This window comes from Alligator sinensis, unplaced genomic scaffold (assembly GCF_000455745.1).
Source record: "Alligator sinensis unplaced genomic scaffold, ASM45574v1 scaffold1283_1, whole genome shotgun sequence".
Classification (NCBI taxonomy): Eukaryota; Metazoa; Chordata; order Crocodylia; family Alligatoridae; genus Alligator; species Alligator sinensis.
In genome coordinates this window covers 1,141,775-1,158,320 of record NW_005842091.1, presented here as the reverse complement: position 1 = coordinate 1,158,320, position 16,546 = coordinate 1,141,775, and the positions used below count along the sequence as shown (strand labels likewise).

The window sequence follows — 16,546 nt, the reverse complement described above, 5'->3', positions numbered from 1 at the left end:
TCCTCTCAACTTTGGCTCGCCTTTCTACAGATGCACGAGTGTTTACACTGAGCACAAGCTACAACCTGGGCTAATCATCATCCCGCTGCCTTTTTTTTTTTCTGAATTAGAGATGTATACTTTTGTGCCCTGGATATATACAGTAAACTTCAGTCTTGAAAATGGACTATTTATCTTGGAAGGAGCCAGATACAGTTGTAACATACACCCTTGGGGGGATTGAATCATATAACTCTACTGAAGCATGGCACCATGTCCAAACAGTTGTCTGGCAAGAGGATTCCTGGCAGAAAGTCTCATCGTTCGGCATGTGGAAATGTTGGCTTCCTACATATTTCTTCTTTTTTTCAGCATTCCTAATGCATGCAATTTGGGACTGAAGCCAACGACAGACGACAACCAGCACTTTAGGTTTATTAGCCATCGCTCCTCGGGCCTGGCTCCCGATGGCTTGTGCAGATTGATCTGTAAGACCTCAAGAGAGATTTGGAATGAGGTCTGATCCAGGGCGGTGACAACTATTAGAGACAAGCCGCCCACAACTCACTTTCACAAGCAAAAGGTGAAACCTAGGCAAGAATGATTAAAATGTCCCCTTAAAAAAAATAAAATAAAAAGCTCGTGACATTAAATAGCCTGAGTGAAGTGGAGTTGATGTGCTTGCTTGCAGTTAAAATCACAGGGTTGTTTTATTTATTCCCAATATCAGTCTGATTGGGGTCGAGGGGCATCCATCGCCACGTGGCTTGTTCCAGGCTGTGACCTAGGTGATGCAGGAGAAAGGCATGATTTTATCACCTGGAAATAGGGATAACAGCTAGCAGTGAAGCCACAGAGGTATGGTTTGCAACTGCTGGATGTGCACTGGTCGATGCTGTGCATGCTGCACCGAAGCCTGTGCCGTGCCAGCTTCACTGCTCCCAGTATCCAAGCTGGCTAGATCTGGGGCACGAGTGGTATGGGCAGCCTTTCTGCACGGCACATGGCAGATGCAAAGGAAAAGGCAGCCCAGCAGCAGACAGGGCAGCAAGCAGAAAGCAAAGCAGCACAGGGCTGGGAGCAGAAAGCAGAGCAGCAGACCAGGCCAGGGAAAGGGATAGGAGTGGAGCTGGAGGAGGATGCAAGGCTAATTTATGGCCTGCACGCACCAAAAAGGTTGGCGCCTGCTGCACGAGGTTAGCATTAGCTCAAAAAAGGTCTGTGTTTGCCATCATCACCCCACTGTTTGCTCCGTGGAAGTGGCTTTCTTAACACCCCTGTAGAGACAGCAGGTAGTTGCAGGCTTTGTGTGAGAGCAGTCTCAGGGACCTGGTGATGCAGAGCTAGGTTTTATTCTCCTTCTCGTCTTTTTTTGGCAAACGCTCCCTTTAGACTTGAATAGTAACATTCAACAGGTGCACAAGGACAAGGAGCAGAAAGTGGCCAAACCAGTTTCACCATCCAGGTTCAATAATTGCAAAAATGAGCAAATGAAATGATATCCTTCCAGCTGTGCTAGGACCTTTACGGGTCAGAACGTAAGATGGACACACCGCTCAGTGATTAGTCTTGGGTCAAATTGAAAATATACCTGAAGCTGCACAGTCAGAAACCTCTTGTTGGCACAGAACATCTGATTGAAAACTGGGGTTCACCTTTCTTGTATTTCTGTAACATGATCTCACCGAGGTTTTCCCTTTCAAGGGTTTTTTTTTACCTGCCGGCACAAATAAGAAGGTGGAAGGAGGGGAAGTCATTGCAAGCGTTACCCATAGGTAAGTAATAAATAATATAACGTACTTTGGTTAAGAGAGAGCATGGTCCCCAAGAATGCATGTGCCTTTGAAGTCCAGTTTCTGATTCTTTGGGTCAATCACCCGCACTTTTAGCAAACTATGAGGGAAGTGGTAGCTTCTCAAAGCGGTTCGTTAGTGGTGCATTATGCAGGCGATATCCTTCGGATGATGGATCAGTATAGATATTATTAGCAATGTTACTACTTGGTTGGTCTATAGCACGGCAAAGGCAGTCCGATGCAATTGTGCTGGAAGATGCTGGTTGATTGTTTCTTCTTCTCTAAATCACTGGAAGGTGTTAATAGGATAACGTGCCAACAACTCGAGTTTCTCAAGGGTGAGATACTCTCTGCCCATCACTGTGGGTCTGATCACTTATAGTGGAGGGGGTCCATTCGGCTTCTCACTCACCTTTCCCAATTCCCAAATGGGATGGGGCGGGATCTGGAAAAATCTGCGCCCGGTATTTTGTTAGATCTCAGCCCGGGAGCAAGCGTGTGTAAAACACTTCTGCTAGGTCAAGTAAAGGCAGCCGTTGCTGTAAAGCACTGAGACGGGGCAATGTTTAAGGGCAATGTTGTCCCTCTGCAGAGCTGATCTCATCGTTTTTTTCTCAATAAGTTTCTGTGGAAAGCTTCAAGGAGACAGGAATGTCGGTCTCGCTGCTGCCCGTCCCAGCATGCAATGGCATGTAGATAAACTATGCGTGCAGCACTTTCTCTTTTTTATTATATAGCTCTTTTATTCTCAGTCTGGCTGGTTTGTCTTGGTGTTGGCCAGCACCTTGGGTTAGATCTTTTCTGAAAGGGACTTACCTCACCATCCCCAGCTGTGCCAGACATGGAAGTACTGCGACTTCCCCAAAGGTTAACTTTTGGCTAAATGGAAAGTAATAAACGTGGCAAGGGATTTATTTTTCCTGTTCCTCATAGTTTTCTGTGCTCCAGAAAGTTTTCATGCTAAAATTCCTGGAGAAAGAAGTCTTCTACTTATCCAAAGAGCAGCACTGGAAGTTTCCCTCAATACAGAATCAGAGAAAATTTGGGTTGGAGGGGAGCTCAGGAGGTCACATCTAGTCCAACCTCTGCTCCAAGCAGGCCCAGCCCCAACTACATTGTCCCAGATAAGACTTTGTCTAGCCGGATCTTAAAAACTTCCAAGGATGGAGACTGCACCATCTTTCTAGGTAACTTCTTCCAGTGCTTCACCACCCTCCTAGTGGGAAAGTTTTTCCTAATATCCAACCTTAACTCCCCTTGCTGTAACTGGAGCCCATTGCTCCTTGTCCTGTCATCTGCCCCCACCGAGACCAACCCAGCTCCATCCTCTTTGCAGTTGAAAGCTGCTATTCAATCCCCTTCAGTCTTCTCTTCTCCAGACTAAATCTGCCCAGTTCCCTCAGCCTCTCCTCATTAGTCCTGTCCCCCAACCCCACAACCATTTGCAATGTCCTCTGCTGGACTCTCTCCAATTTGTCCACCTCCTTTCTGCAGTGGGGGGCCCAAAATTGGACACAGGACTCCAGATGTGGCCTCCCCAGTGCTGAATAGAGGAAGAATCACTGCCCTGGATCTGCTGGCAACACTTCTCCCAACGCAGCCCAGGATGCCATTAGTCTTCTTGGCAATGAGAGCACACTGTTGGCTTATATTCAGCTTATTGTTCAATGTAACCCCCAGGTCCTTTTCTGCAGAGAAAGAGGTGGTGCAGGGCCTCAAACTCATGACTTCTGGACTGCCAGCCACAGTTTGGCACTCAAGCTACTGGCATGGTCAGGGTGAGTTGCCGGAGTGGTTAGTTAAGCTTCATCCTTACTTGAAACGAGAGAGAGTTCACCTTTACTGCTACCCATTAGTGGAAATTTGTGAGATGACCAGTTGTCCAGTCAGTGTGACCTGGGCAGAGACCTGATGTCCCTGCACACTTCTCTGTTGGTGGTAACTTTGCTAGTGCAGTTGGGGCTGGTGTTAATGCGAACCAATGGCCTAGGGGTGCTAGCTCTTTCACTGAAGCACTGGACCCATCCTTTCCTCTACAAGTGGGACTTCATATCCAGCGGGTGCAATACTAACAGCAGCAGAAAATGCAAGACAAATCTTTCTGGTAGAAAAAAAGGAAGATAGTGCTATATAGTTCTCATATATCTACCCACCTGTGCACGGTTTTTATCCAACATCTGTAATAGCTGACCACTGACGCAGCACCATGATGATGGAGGGAAGTCCTTTGTGTCCAAATGTCTAGTGGGTCCCTCTCGCTGGTGCATGGAAGGGAGTTGGCTCATGCAGAGCTACACCCAGCTGCCTTCGGGCAAAGGCACGGTCACCACGATGGAGGAGACAATAAACAATAATGAATGAAGAGAGAATTGCCTTGCGGTAAAGGCATGTCACTTAATCTCCCGGTTCCTCATTTCTCCCTCTGTATAATAGGCATAGTCATTAGGCCTTTCTTCCTTCTCTTTGTCTGCCTTATTTGTTCAGCATTTAAGGGCAGGGTGCACCTCTTCTCAGACAAGCATACAGTGTCAAGCGTAATAGAGTCGCGATCTCACCCTCGAGATGCTACAAATAGCGACTAGTTAATGGAAAGTTTCCCAGAGGATGCCCTGACCTCAGGACGGTGGAGACAATCCTTCCCTTTCAACCCCTTACATCGGTGGGGGGCACCTCCCTGTCAAATGATCCCCTGCACCTTCCCCGAGAGCCACTCCAATCCCCCCATCTTTGCGGATCTGCCGCTCTGCTTTTTGCTCCCTGCCTGATCTGCTGCTCTGCTCCCTTGCCATGACACGATTTATGCGTGTTTTTGCCAGACAATGGTTTGCTTTCATTCTGCCTTTTTCTTATTAATGCAGAAACAATGCAACTGCCCATTGCACTTCCCTGAAGGCAAACCCAAGACGCTTGTTTAATGGGCAATAGTTTTGAATTATTAATCAAATTATATCCATATGCTCCTGTCTTCTCATTAGTACACTGGTGGCCCCAAGACCTGCACTTTCCAGTTAGAGAAGGCCTGTATCTTCGGTGTTGTAGGTCCTGGGGTAGTGGGTGGTCTGAGAGGGGTACTGGGCTATGGCTGGAGTGCACTGGGGTCCGGCTATTCTTCTGCTTCCATCCTATAGTTTGCTCTGGTTGTGAGTTATAATTTTTTTTCCTACCTTGCATCCATCTTGCTTATGTAAATGCTACATTTTGAAGGCAGAAATCATCTGCTGTTCTGTGTTTGTACATAGGGGACCTCAGTTTTGGATGCCTCAAGGGCAAACCATAGGGAACCATTTCCATCAGAAGATGGCTGCTCTAACCAGCAAGGGGAGCAGACCCTTACTGCATAGACTAAGCAAAGGAGGAGAGAAAATCTGGATTTGTGCCTGAGTGCAGGACTGGAGCCTTTGTGATGTCCCTTCCATCCCTGATACAAGCCATTGCATCTAGATCTGGATTTATCCTTCCTGTGAGTGGGTTGAGACCGACCTGTCTGTTAACTCCCTGGTTTAATCAGAATATCTGGGGCAACCCAGACAGCATCATCTCCACTGACATTAATTGCTCTAGGCCAATTTGTACCAATAGGTGATCCTCTGGCCTTCGCTGAGAAATCCCATAAGAAACATTAGGGTGGCTAGCCCTGTTCAGTTTGCTTTTGTTAAGCCACCAAGGTTTGGGTTTTTGTCCAAAGCGAATCTCAGTCTTAAAACTGCAAAATATGTCTTGGGAACACTGCCAATGGGGGCTCTGGGTCATTTCTGGTCTCTCCTGTTGTGCAATGTTTGGCATTTGGGATTTGATTTTTAGTCTGATTCACCAAAAGCCCCAGAGCCTCCACAGCTTGTCCTGGAGAAGGTGTTGTGTTTCTAGGGGCTCCTGAAGGAGCAAAGCCCTTACCCGTTTGTCCTTTGAGTTACGGCTCCAGCATTTGTCAGAACTCAAGGAAAAGGGCAAAAAGCAAATAAATGCTTGTCTCATCAAAAGTAAAACTGCTTTTGTGGGGGGAGGAAGGTGCCTGTAACAATATGCCGGACTTTGCAATTCCCTGCACGTTCATCCCCGCAAGGCACATGTGAAAAGTTGGAGATTATCACCCCTCCACGTGCTCCGACCCCCGTACAAGGCTTCCCTCTATTAGCAGCAATGAAACCGTTGCCTGAAATCAAAAGCAGAGCTTGCCGAGAGTTCAACATAGCTCGTAGTTTGGGAGCGTAGCCCAAACTCAACTCAGCAATGATTCATACAGCGGACAGGTGTGAAAGGCTATGCCTGTTGCCAGCATAAACCTCGCTGAGCCACTGCAGCAAAGTGTTTGTCAATGGTTGAAGCTATTAAAAAATATACACTTACCCCTCTCCATAAGGCTTAGGCCAGGTGCCTGAATTTCCAGTCTCAATACTGCTTCCTCTCCAGCTTGTTTTCTGCAGATTAGTAGCAAAAATGCAGTCTGCTGGTATACAACTGAGCCCCCAACTGAAATGCTTCAAGTGCATTGCAGCCATCAAGGAGTTGATACTCACAGCACATCTGTAGGGCATGAATTTATCATCCCCCTTATACCAATGGGGAACATGGAGCCTGGGGAAGAGCAGGGACCGGTCAAATTTGATCCACAGCACTTTGTTGTGTTTCAAACTTTCCAGCCAGGTGAAAGAAAAATCAGAAAAACAAGGTTCATTTTGCATTTGATCCGCCATAAGCATTAGTGACAATTAGGAAACATGGGGGTCAGGGGAATGATGTTGGGTGAAACAAAATGTTTTGTTTCTGCAAATGTGGATCAGTGCTCTATGTCTTGGAAAGTGGGGCTGATAAGGTTAAAGAGAGCTGTGAAGCAAGCATTCATCCCAGCAAACATTGCTAGTGTCAGATTTAAAGAATATTCCAGCAAAAGTTGGGGCAGGGGGTACATTATTTTTGGTTTGGGTTAGGAAGATACAGCTATAGCAGGAGGCAGCAACCTCTGGTCCATCGGCTGCATGTGGTCAATGAAGAAATGGTGGAAGAAATCCGTGGTAGCAGCAACAGCAGTGGTTACAATCCAGTTTAGGACCAAGCTGCACTAATTCTGCCTGCTATGGCTGAAAGCTTCATGACCCCTAGCTATCAATAAGTGATTTCAAAGCCACGTTGAAGAATATTGCTCACCGTCAATTCCTGCAAAGACACTTCATAGGATCCCCAGGTGATCTGATTTTACATCATTGCCTTGGGGGAAGTCAACTCTCTGCTACTGTTTCCTTCTAATCTTTTTCTTTCTATTTTTTCCCCCACCTGACTGCAAAGCCAGCAGCATCAAATGAGACCGCTAGGTTGCAATTAAGGTAATTACAATAAATTAGATCCCTCCCCCTTTTTCCCCCTCGCATAATTGCAGGTCGTTAAAGTTAATGGTTAAGATTGCATTTGTACATGTCAGCAGAAAGTCATTGCAGCATCTTTCATCCAGGCTACTGTACTCAACGTTCACGTTATTCCTTTTATCTCTAAGGGGGGAAATCATGTTATATTTGCTTCCTTTGTTTTAAAGATTGCACCTGTTGCTCTAACGCACCAGCAAAAGGTTCAAGGCACTAAAAGCAGCTTGTTGGAATAGGAAATCCTTCTAATTGTAGATTCATAGAAAATTCAGGTTGGGAGGGAGGGCAGATCGAGTCCCCCCCCCTGCTCAAAGCAGGACCAGCCTCAACTACATCATCCCAGCCAAGGTTTGGTCTAGCCAGGTCTTAAAAACCTCCAAGGATGGAGAGTGCACCACCTCTCTGGGTAGCCTTCACTACCCTCCTAGTGAGAAAGGTCTTCCTAATAGCTAACTTCAACTTCCTTTGCTGCAACCTGAGCCCATTGCTCCTTTGTCACCACTGAGGACAGCCCAGCTCCATCCTCTTTTGAACCCCACTTCAGGGAGTCGAAGGCTGCTATTAAATCTCCCGTCTTCTCTTCCCCAGATTAAATAAGCCCTATTATAATGCTTATAATATTTCTAGATCAAGGAGGAATTTGTTTCAGATCTACTCCCAGGGAGAGCACTGGGGAGCCTGATGTGTGATATTCAGGAGGGCAAGGTAAAAAATAGGTTTAATTGCATCTGATTTCTTCTTGCCAACGTATGTGAGTGCTGCCATCAGAAACGGGCCCATACCATCATTTATGATATGACCCATGGGCTGAGTCACTGTTAAAAAAAAAAATATTGGAAATATGTTTGCATATCAAGTGCTTTTGTTTCAGAATATCCCTCTCCTGCACCATCCCCATGGACTGACTCACCGGTGCTTAAAAATAACTTGTCACATCACTCAAAAGGAGTGGTTGACTAGTCACATTTTAGGGGGATTTACCGGCTGGTTTTGAATGGCAACATTTAGGGTTTGGGGATTTTTTTAATTAAAGAGGAAGGCTTTACAAAATCAAAAATGGGCTGTGGATTGACACACGCAAGGTTCAACAGGCAAAGACGTGTGCGTAGGAGTAAATCGAAACACCTGAAGGACACGGAAGAGCAAACAAATGGTCTCCTTCCCCTGCTGGCACCTGCAGGGTCGTGAAACCCCACTGCAAGAGGACAGGGTTTCTGAACCAGAAGGGAAAAGGGCACTGATCTTTCAGTTTAGACCCCATCACCTCCACACCTGGGCCTCGGAGAGGCTTTTGTGGGTAGGCATCACTCCCCTGCTAGAGAAGGCAGTGTTTCATTGCAACTCCAGCGCATCGTGGGGGCCCTGCCACGCCGAGCAGATCCATCCCATCTGCAAGAGTTTCCATTTCAGCTTAGGGAGGAAAGAGCAAAAGGAAACGCTCAGCCCAGCTCCCCACTTCCCTGGAGCAGTTCTCCTGGCCTCACCCTGCGAGGCTCCTGACACCGTAAGGGACTGAAGGGTCTTGCACGCCCATGTTTGCTCAGCCACTTGCACTGGGTCACTAAGCCATTATAATATTTCTTTGGCTTGATGCACCATATAAACCTAACAAATGACCCACAGGCCAAGGCACCAACCCCACGACTTCTACCAGCGCATGGATTGAACCCATAAACTGAAATGATGTGCTTTAAAACTGGGTCTCACGCTTGGTCCTTGTGGATGACTCAAATCATTGTCAAAAGAGTCCCATTTCTCCTGTCTTGGCTGCTAAGGACCCTCGTGTGCTGCTACTTACCAATCGAAGCTTATAGCAGAGGTGATATCTTTTATTAGACTAATTAGATAGTTGCAAAAAAATGTCTTTATTTGCGAGCTTTTGGGCAGAGGCGCCTTTCATTAAGCATAGGAGACTGCAAAGATTGTAAAAGATCTCCAAATTAGAAACTTTTACAATCGTTGCAATCTTCTGTCTAGGAGAACTTAGACAATCTTTGCAATCTCCTATGCTTGATGAAGGGCGCTTCTGCCCAAAAGCTTGCAAATAAAGACTTTTTTTTTTTTTTTTTTTTTTTTGCAAATATCTAAATGGTCTAATAAGAGATGCCACCTCTGCCGTGAGTTTTTATTCTTTTTGCCTATGGACCAATACTACTATGAGTTTTGCCTTTTGCCTATGGGTCAATGCTACAACCTGGATCCCTGCTACTTACCAACTGCAGTTTGCTCTTTGGGGCACAAAATGCACTGAAACAGAATAAGAATTCATAGCAGTCACGCTGCCTCCTTTCACCAAATACATAAGGATTCGTACTTAACTCTGCCAACTCGATTGTCTCCCAGGAGAGGTAAGAGACCCCAGGGAAGTCGCAGGCTGCAGACAAACCGCCAGTTGTTAAATTCTGTCTTGCATCAGACTACAAACCAGAGCAAACAGGTCCTGGAAGGATGGACAGTGTCTGGCTTTGCTGAACTCAATAGCTAGCCTCTCTCCATTGCTGAATGTGCCAGGGGCTGTTGAATGAAACAGCTGTGGTGTTGTCCTAGGAGGAATTGCCCTTCCCCATTCCTGCACCGTGACCTTTCTGAACCCTTCCAGATGTCGGGGCATTCAAGATGGAATTGCACCCCTCGGGCGTACTCCTTTGCACCCGTGGCGGGAGCAACCCCTGCCATTTCTGCCTGATAGGAGAGAATGAATGGATCCAAAAATGACGGACAATAGGGTTTCACCTCTGTCCCTGAAGAAGGGAGTGTGGTCAGGGACTTGTGACGCATGGCAAAAAGTCAGCCGTCCTTACTCTCATCTCTGCAGCTGACTTTCTGTGTAGGGTTGATCTCTGTCACCCTCTGAGCAATGCTGAGTTGATCCACCAATGCTGGGGAAGCACTTAAAAAAAAAAGCATTGTTTTTTATATATTCCCATGGCAAAAAGAGATGCGCTTTTCCAAGGATGCTCTCCAATGAAGGGACCTGATTTCCAGTCCCTGCTCCAGGCAGATCACGGGTTTAAATCTGGGTTTCCTCTAGGGCTGTAACCACTGTAACCACTGGTGTCAGGTCTTTCTTATTACAAAAAAAAAGAGAAAAAGTGAAAGGGTTCAGTTTCGTTTCACGTTGCAATGGGAACACATATTCAATCTCAACGTATTGTTGCAGAATGGGATCCTAATTTTCCTGGCAACCCAAATGGGCAGCGCCTAGCACAGCCAACCCCTTCACGGGCTCTCTAGTCAGCCTAATAGGACACGGGAGAAGCAGCCTTGCACGGCATGTTGGTTCTCAACAATGCAGCGCATACCACCGGTGCCCCTTTAGTCACCTCGGATTAAGCATTTGATCCTTTCGATAGCTTTTTTTTCTTTCTTTCTTTATATTTTTCAACTGCTAGGTTGGGATTGTGTAGCTCTTTTTTTTATTATTATTTTTTTGAGTTTACATGATTTTTCCCCAGTGTAACTGCACTCAGAGGAAGATTTTAATTACCTTCTCTTAAAGCCAAATGACAGTGTAAGTAGAGCATGTCATTTGTAGCTAGAGTATCACTTGAAAACGCAAAAGCCCCTGGCTTTATCAAGCTTAAAAGCTTTCCTGGAATATGTTCAAAAACTGCTGACTGGGCAAGATTAAACATCACAATGTTAAGTAAAAGATCTCCGCATGTGGTATTCTTTTATTCCCCTGGGTGATTGAGTTAAACTGAGATGCTGCCGTGTTTTATTATTTCTTTTCCTTCCCCTTACAGCAGGGAAAGATTTTACGGCTCTGGCGCTGCGAAGCACAAAAAAATACTGATGTGCGTGGAGGAGTCAGAGCTGCAAAGCAGGCCAAGGAGATAAGATGCTCGAAAAGAAAGGGGTGAGACGACCCTAGGAGCGTGGGTCGCAGACGTTATCGGACCACGTGGATAGAGGTCGAAGTCATTAGCTCTGGTGGAGGTTTAATGCCCTAGCATTGCAACCAGGTGGCAATATCAGGGTGCTACACGAAGCCCAGAGGCAAACAGTGCAAAGCTAAGAGGTCATAAGAATAATATAGAGAAGTAGGGCTGGAAGGGACTTCCAGAGGTCATGTAAACCAACCCCCTGTCTGAGCCAGGATCTTCCCTATCCAAACCACCCTATGCAAATCCACTGTCTAACCTCCTAGCAAAACCACCCAGGTGGGAAACCACTGTCTTTCAGAGGTGCAGGAAGGCCGATAGCTGATCCCGGGGGCATATGGATGTAGGAGATATTATCCCCCATCGGTGCATGCCTGAAGACAGCAAGCGTGCAGGGAGGGTTTCCACCACCCTGTTAACATTCGTCGCAGCTTGTTGCACGCCAGCCGCGTGCTCAACATCGGGCAAGATGCAACCTCAAGTCGGCCCCTGGCTCCAGAGAGTAGGTAGGCTGAAAAAGGTAGGAGGCAATGAGAAGGCCAGACGAGCTGAGATGGTGTTTAATGAATCTCCGCAGGCAACTGGGAGGCTTGTACATGAGAAACCCATGCCATGTAAGCCCACAAGATTTGGGAAGGTGAGCGAATATCACGAGGCCCTCCATCCCTACCACTGGGAGGATGAATTCATAGGAACGAAAAGAGGAGGTTGAGCAGGAGGGGAGGAAAATGAGCAAACACTTTTAATCCACCCCCCTCAAAAAAGAAAAAACATTCAATTTGGGTTCAGGGAGGATTCCCTTGAGAGTGGGAAGGAGAGGGATTTCTTCATTTATTTTTCACATGGTTTTCTGCCTCTCGAAAGGCATCAAGATGATGCAGACCCACCAGACAAGAGCTCCTCAAAAATGCTTAGAAAGAAGACATCTAGGATGTTGAGGGGAAATCGTTGTGGGCTTAAAAGGCTCGTTGGACTTCTAGGTCCACCCAGATTGTCTCTGAGGAGCCTGAATTACTCACGTATAATATGAACCTGCCGACCATCACACCGACAAACCGCTGGTTACATCTCAATGAAAGAGCAGCCACACTGCTTTCTACAGGACTCTTGAACCCACTGTGGGTTTTTTATGATTTTTTCCCCCCTTTCTAATTGAAAACATGCTTTTTGGCGTGTGAGATGTCATTCCTTTTATCTCTCAGAAACTCATGAGAAATCTGTAATATTACCAAGGACGCCCCGTGGCTCCAAAGGTGGGGATTTTGCTTTTCCGAGCCATGATAGGCCAGTTTATACCAACATCACCCCGCCTCAGGCAATAAACTGCAGGGCCCAGAAGATAAAGACCCAACTCGTGATAAAATGCACTATTTGCTGCCTCCCCCGTGCTTTCCCCAGCAAACCAGCACTCAACTAACCCCTTTGGCTGCTGCCCTGACCAGTAGTTTATCTCCATCAGGACCACGGTTGAGACCATCCAGCAGCTGCCCCACTTAGGAAAAGGTCTAACTTAGAAAATGTCTTACTTAAATTACTAATTTTCCTAAATTAGAAATTTTCTACTAATTTTCCTAAATTAGAAATGTTCTAAGTGACCTATGAAATTTTAAGTAAGACATTTTCTAAGTTAGACCTTAAGTGGGGCAGCTGCTGGATGATCTCAACCGTGATCCTGGTGGAGATAAAAAATTGTATGTAACTTAGAAAATTTATATGTAACTTACTTAAATTACTAATTTTCCTAAATTAGAAATGTTCTAAGTTACGTACAAATTTTTATCTCCACCAGGACCACGGTTGAAACCATCCAGCAGCTGCCCCACTTAGGAAAAGGTCTAACTTAGAAAATTTTGTACTTAAAATTTCATATGCATCTTAGAAATTTCTTAGAACATTTCTAATTTAGGAAAATTACTAATTTAAGTAAGAAATTTTCTAAGTTAGACCTTTTCCTAAGTGGGGCAGCTGCTGGATGGTTTCATCAGTGATCTTGGTGGAGATAAGTGCCTAATTTTCCTAAATCAGACATTTTCTAAGTTGTGTGTGAAATTTTAAGTAAGAAATTTTCTAAGTTACATACGAATTTTTATCCCCACCAGGACCCTTGTTGAAACCATCCAGCAGCTGCCCCACTTAGGAAAATGTCCAACTTAGAAAATTTCTTGCTTAAAATTTCATACGCAACTTAGAAAATTTTTAATTTAGGAAAATTAGGCATTTATCTGCACCAGGATCACTTTTGAAACCATCCAGCAGCTGCCCCACTTTGGAAAATTTCTGCTGAGGAGCATGTTCTCCCTTCCCACCTCCCTGCCCCCAGCACAGCACCCTCCCACCACCAAACTACCCCGGAGAGAGGCACCACACAGACACGCATCCATCAACAACATGTAGGAATTTCATACGATTGGGAAGGGAAGAGTCCAAATAAACCGGTGGCTTCTAACCCTGAGAGATCAGCTGCAACACTGTTATGCACTGGAAATGCGTTTTAGTTGTGAATTTTCTCCTCCATCCAAGAGTGAGATCCTGGCCCTGCTGAAGTCAATGTCCAAGTGAAATAAGGAGGTGAGATGCAATAGTAACAAGGGAGGAGGGGTTATCTAGGAGATTTTTGCCACCTTTTCCCTGCAAAACGAGGCCTCCGTTAAATGCCATGATGCTGCCAGGCGATACGAAGGCCGTCTATGCACGATCTTCAACTCCACCTGTGCATCACACCAAAATGCAACCCATCACAGGGGAAGACTGATATAGGCAGGGCCCAATTAACCCTTTAGTGGGCCCTACGCAAACAAACTCATGGACCACTACTTAATACTGTATATTTATATTGCTTTTTTTCACTCAATAATTATAATATGTCAAAGCAGCACAACTGGACATCTTCTTCCCTTACAGCCCTAGGTATGTGCCTAGGAATACACTCCCAAGGGGGGTAGAGCACTTGTACTGCAAAGACTGGCACCGTTTTTGGCACTCTTAGCACGGAGGAGGCGGTGTGTGGACCGTCGCTCCTCTAGGCGTGATGCACACGTGGGGCTGCGGGTTGTGCTCTACATGCCCCACATCTTCCATTCCCCCAGTGCCTTCCCCTTTTACCAGCACTAAACTTACCATTTTCAAGTACATCTCAGAAAAAGAGTCTGCCTCCCAAAACCCAGCGCCACCGGGAGAGGGACAAAGCATTTGAGTGAACCAAGGACTGAGGCTGCAGAAAGCAAGTCCCACCAGCCACTGTTTTATTCCAAGCTGGACAAATTAATAGAGCTGGCCCCCAAAAAAGGAAAAATATATGGTTTTGCACAATGTGCTTTCAATCAATATGCCAAGAAACACTGCCTGGCATCATCCCAGGAGATTTCATCTCTTCTAATAGGCCGAGCGTCTCTTATGTTTGAATTTCTAAACAGGCTTCCACAACAGCGTTGCATCTTTTGACATCTTAGTGGGTCTATGTCTGTGTGTGTTGCTTTACATTGCTCTCCCCCCACCTCCCTTCTGCTGCTGCAAAGCCGGGCTTTTGTACTGCCGGGTTTCCATAGGGACTGACCGTTCCCTCAATAAAGGATTGCAATGCATACAATACATGAATGCAGCCTTCTCAGGGATATCATACCACCGGGCCTGCAAAAGTCCTTTATAGGAATGCTCACCTCCGATGGGATAATTTTACCTATCGGATCACATCCTCTCCTCCCCTGATGCTGAGCCAGGAAATGAAAAAGGACCGGTGGGGAGATTTTTGACTCGAGAGCCAGATTCTGCCGCGATAATTTGGTCCCGGTCCTCCTAAAAGATAACGGTAGAGTTACTAAGTCCATCTAGCAAAGCTTAAAATTACCATGCACATCTAAACGATCGGTGAACACTGACCAGGCACATTTAGATCAAATTATCTACAGGTCATGCTGTTTAGTCTATTCATAAATATTTGAGTGGGTTTAGATAGCTAATGAATCCTATTTGGTTGTAAGCTAAGAGGCCTCCTCTTGCTCAACTTTTGTCCACCCTGGTAATGTTTGATGCAAACACAAGTGATGAAAACCCCCCCGAGGTTTTAGAAGAAAAGGTTCCAGATTAGCACCCGAGAAAGCTGAAATGCTAGCCTTCTCCCTGTTCAATCTCGTGACACCGCATCCTTTTTCACCTGGTTTATAATAAGAAGAACATGAAAGGAAGTGCAATCTGGTGAAACCCAATTAACAAATACCTGGATAGAGAAGTGGATCGTATGCACCCCGGAGGAATGGATTCTGTATTTTGGCTAATTCCTGGCTAAGCAAATTGGCCTTATGAGATTACAGGGTCGATCTGACGTTGTAACCGGAGCTATAAACTGCCACTAAAAACATGACTGAGTATGAAAAGGGTCTGGGCAATTTTAGTGCCAGGTAGATATCGGGAGGGGGGAATCATGCCATGCTGTACATCACATAGACTGGAAACTTTCCCTGCACCATCTCCAGCATCCTCTGTTCAGTAAGGCACATCATGCAGCGTTCTGCCTTGTTTGATGCCCAGGTTTTAGGTACTGCTTGAACAAAGATATCAGACTTCATGGCCAAGAGGTGTTTTCAGACATCCTCTGAGCAGAATGGGAGCTGGGCAAGGATTGAAAATGAGGTCTGATGTCAATAGTTTGCTTGGTGTTTGTAACCCTGGCCTTCTAGTGAAAAGGCTTTTCCCATCCACCATGTCTTTTTTTCTTTTTTTGCTGGAAACCAATGGGTTATGTGAAATGGTGGCTTTGCACTCCAGGGATAAGTCTCTCCGTGGGTTTCCAGAGCCAGATCTACTCCGTTCTTGAATGCAAGCCCAACCCGACGGCTGTTCTGGGGCAGCTGCAGTCTTTTCCTCCTTTCTGCATTTAAAGCAAAATGATAAGCTTTGCTTTTTTTTGCCCCCAAACAATGAGGTGAGGCTGCACTTGGAGTTTCAGATCTCAGGCTCATTTTGCAGTTGTGCAAATCCATCAGTCCCATCAACCGGTGAGAATCCAGATTACCTCCAGAGGGTTCGGTGGAATCGCTCCAAATTCACACGAGTTTCATTTGCTCCGAAACCTTTACCTTCAGTGTGTGTTTAAGGGGGGAGAAAAAACCCTTCTGTCCTACTGAGAAGCTCTTCCTCTTCATGGAGATTTGAGAGGTGAAACATAAGGACTTCCTTTGTGCTCAGCAAATGCTAATAATTTCAGGGAATCCCGTCTTCTGCTTGCTCGAGTGTTTGCTGCTGCACCTTAGAGTTTATTATTCTCTTCTTATGGGGAAGCAAGGTAAGCCAAAGGCAGGCTACCCCTTGCCAAGTCCTTTCCAAGGGTATTTTCTAATTGGATCTGGCATATAACGTGGAGTGCTTTCTTTTTGCTTTCTCCTCCACGCCATCCCCTCCAGCCCCAGCCGGTTCCTATTGAGGATGCATCTGTCCAGCTGTGTTGTTCTGTCTTTTCACCTTCACCTTCGTGAGAATATTGCTGGGTGCGAGAGGAATAAATGTGATAATCTCCCCATGATTCTGGCACATTATAACTT

The 16,546-nt window shown here is 45.9% G+C and overlaps 1 long non-coding RNA gene across 2 annotated transcripts; it reads right to left on the bottom strand.

The window, feature by feature from the left end:
• Nucleotides 1–626: 626 nt before the first annotated feature.
• On the bottom strand, nucleotides 627–6,271 carry LOC102384593. 2 transcript variants are annotated; one of them, XR_323876.3, is made up of 4 exons: nucleotides 6,119–6,271; nucleotides 3,928–4,079; nucleotides 1,571–1,696; nucleotides 627–763 (listed from the first exon to the last, which is right to left on the bottom strand). It is a non-coding gene; the product is annotated as an uncharacterized LOC102384593 (long non-coding RNA). The 2 variants fall into 2 exon arrangements; XR_003094181.1 differs by having other exon boundaries at nucleotides 3,928–4,075.
• Nucleotides 6,272–16,546: the final 10,275 nt, after the last annotated feature.